We start from the raw sequence: 3,795 nt of genomic DNA on the forward strand, positions 1-3,795 counted from the left end.
TGCTGCTATGCCCGACGACGCTCTCTTCGACACCCGACTGCTTTAGTGACCGTGGTGAGACACGACCACATGCTTCGAACGCCTATGGTGTACTTTGACGGTCGGGGCGGCGATGCTACGATGACATCCCGACTACTTCGACGATGCTGCAACGAGCATGACGCATGCTCGAACACCCGTGGTGTGCTTCGATGGCTGTGGTGATTCTACGAGGTGTGTCCCGACGACCGCGACAATGGCGAGACGACATCCTGAACTGCTTCAATGATGTTGCGGCGGCCGCAACGTTGGCACGATGACATGCTTCAAACACTCATGTTGTGCCTCGATGGGCGCGACAATGCTTCACGGCATGCTTCGACGACCATGGTGATGCCATGAGGCATGCTTCGACGACCGCGGCGATGGCGCGACGACATGCTTGTAACACCCGTGATATGCTCGGATGGCGGCGATGTTGCGGTGACGACATGGTTTGATAGCCAAGACAATGCTGCAATGGTGTGCTTCGAACAATCTTGGCGAGCTGTGATATCGTTCATCGACAACCGCGATTATGCTATGCCCGACTGCTTCGACAATGCCGCGACAGTCTTGCGATGACAGGCATAGCTGCTCCGGTGATGCTGCGACGGCCGCAGCGAGGTGGCAATGGCGGCGCGGCTGCTCTGATGTTGTTGCGATGGCACGCTAGTTTGGTTGGGATCCGTGGTCATCGATGAGGCTGCCCAAGTACTGAACTTAGCCGTGCATGTAGTTAGTTAGCTACGTGTTGAGGTAGTTAGCTGCATGAACGTCACAGGCCTAGTCGTTAGGAACCTTGGAGCTTATTTAGGAGTAGGATTAGATCATGGCTCATGGGTAAGTGCGTGTGTTAGTGGCACAAAACCAGGGCAGTTTGAGAAAGAGAAAGAGAGAAATACAAAGGCCTTGGCAAGGACGGACGGAGAGCGCGCGAGGCCCGGAGAAGAGGACGCAGATACGGGGAGAAGACAGATGGAGATTACTGGATAAGGGTAAGGGTAGCCGCACGACCCTGTGAGATCGGACGGCGTCCGACGCGGTTGATGCTGAGCAAAAATCAGCCGGTTGAATATAAGTGTTTTCCTTGCGAGGAACCGGCTCAGCGCGCGCCCGTCTGTATGTGGGTTGGTGTAGCTGCCTGTGTACACTGGTAGAAAAAGGGCCTATAGTCCCGGTTCTTGAACCGGGACTAAAGTGTCGGTACTAAAGGGACTAAAGGTGACCCTTTAGTCTCAGTTCAATCCAGAACCAGGACTAAAGGGCGCGGCCACGTGGAGCTCCACCTTTAGTCTCGGTTGGTAACATCAACAGGGACTAAAGAATAGGTATTAGTTTTGTAATTGTTGGGGCAGCACACTCGGATTCGGCAAGAATCTTATTTTTTGGTAGTACGAAGGGAGAATTGGCCCAAAAATCGGATAGGGGTAAAGACGTAGCCGGGTGCCGGCAGCTTATTCAAGTGCCCCTTGAACCGTGCGAAATGGTCGCCTATTAAACGGCTCACAAAGTCTGCCTGGGGTGGGGCTACCTATTATTCGTACGCGGTACGTACGGCGCACGCAGGGCCTCGGTTTGCTGCATGGACTGTCTATGCATTTCCTACAGAGTGTAATGGAACCCAGCTCAGCTCCGCCGAGCCAAAAGAAAAGAACAGAACAGCCGGAGGCGAAGAGTAGAGTATAGCCAAGGAGCTTTCGTCGTCCGTAAAGGACCTAATGGAAGACCGTGCTCCGAAGTGTGCACTTCGAGTTTTGTTTTAAGAACACTTGGCCTTACCCCTTCATTTTGAGCCATGTCTAGGTAGAATCGGCAAGATTGAACCGAGGCCCGCCCGGGCACCGCCGAGGGACAACCAGACCAACCAGTAGGCTTTCTTTCCGAAGTTTCCTCCCGGGGCCCTTAAATCATTGAATTCATAGGCATAGGGGCGTCCTAGGCAGTGGTTCATTCAATGAGAAAGAAAGACAGGAGGGCAGGATTCGTCGTGTCGGGCTAATTCATTCTGGGAAAAAAGGGGGAAGGGAGTCACCTGAGCTATGCGAAGGGAAGGAAGTCGTGGGCTGAGCCGGAGGTCACTTTTCCCGATCCATCCCGAAGGGTTTTTTCCCTCTCTCGCCCCATCATCGTACCCAGTCCTGCTATCGGCTCAGCCCTATCTATTCATCTCTTGTTTTAATGGAGATTTTTTGGATCTCTCTTGTTCATAGATCTTGAAAGCGGATCAATAGAAATTTCTCAAAGGATCTATCTATAGAAATATCTAGATCTCTATCATCATCTATCTCTATATCTAGATATGGAAGAACCCTCGAAGCCTGTCCCCGACGATGATGCCCCCTGGCGAAAGGAAAGGGTCCGCCATTCTCTTTCTTTCCTCAATCGTTCCGATCATTTTCTCATTCCCTTTTGTTTGTTTTTTCGGGTTGGTTCGTCTCCTCCTCCTATCTACGCAATTCTCTGTCTTCGTTCATGTTCATCTTAGGCGAAATGATAGGTATAAATTTTGTGGAGGGGCGGCTATGAAAGGGCGATCCCCCCTTTTCCATTGAAGTAGGGAAGGGGGTGATTGATCTTTTTTTGAATCAGGCCTTACTGACCAAGTGGCGGTATAAGCTTCATTGCCGATGAAAAGAAGTCCTTGTGAGCGGAGCTACAAAAGGAAGTTCAAACTCAAGAAATCCTCTCAATAGGGATTGGGCAAGCAAGCTGTTTGTTTATTTGATCTTACCCGGTTGTAAGACGGGACGTGGAGTCAACCAAGTACATGTGTGTTCATAGTGTCCCCGGCACCTTCCTCCTAGCTGAGTATGGATGCTGAAGTTAGCTGGAGTGTGGGGCGAGTGCGTGGTAGATGGAACTCCTATTTACCGCATTTCTTCTTGCACTTCCAACTTGAAGAGGAAGAAGCATCTCTCTTTGCATCTTCAATAGATAGGAAAAAGGATCTTGACCTGAAGCCTTCGACCAAAGAAAGGGAGATTTGGTGAAGTTAGAGGTGGTTTTCCTTCCCTAGATTCATGGAAGGACTTTTTGAAGTTTGAGTGAGGAAGGAAAGTAAGGAAAGCGGGAAAGGTCCAATACAAAGGAAAGGGTTGCGAAGCTTAACGATTTAGAATATAATTGTTGAGGTGGCACCTGTTCCCCCCGGGGCAGGGGTATATGCCCGTAGCTTTCTTCTGTCACTTCTTTCAGATCAATGAAGTGGAAAAGTAATAGAGTAAGGGACCCTTGTTTACAAAGAAAGCTGTCACTCCAAGAACTCGAAGTCAAGCATCTTCGGGAATATCCAGATTAGTCTTCAACTAGAGAAAGGATAGGAATCTCCTTTGCTGAGTTTTCTTCTCCAGCGGATGTAGCGGTAAAAGATTCTATTCTTTCTGCGGTCTAGTTACGTCTTTCCTCTCCCTATCTAAAGAGCTCTATTAACATAGACCCTCTCCTGACTCTCTATCATTTTAAGAAAGCAGCAAATCCTTCTCTCTATTCTACTATCCGATCTCGTCTGTTGAAAATCGATCTGAAATATGGTCATATCTTCGTTATCCCAATAGTAAACCTTCTTACTTCTCTTCGCATCTCGAAAGACGCAAAAGATCTGTTATTAGCTTATTTATAAGCTGTCGAAGGTCCTTAAAAGCCTTGATTTGTGGCTTATGGCTTAGTTGCCTTTTCCCTTAAAGCCTATATAGACAGACATAGACTGAGGGCATTCTGGGCATCCATGCTCCTGGCAATGGCAAGATCCGAGATGTCAGTTGCTTGTCTTCAAGG

Source organism: Triticum aestivum, chromosome 5A (assembly GCF_018294505.1).
Source record: "Triticum aestivum cultivar Chinese Spring chromosome 5A, IWGSC CS RefSeq v2.1, whole genome shotgun sequence".
In the NCBI taxonomy this organism is placed as follows: Eukaryota; Viridiplantae; Streptophyta; class Magnoliopsida; order Poales; family Poaceae; genus Triticum; species Triticum aestivum.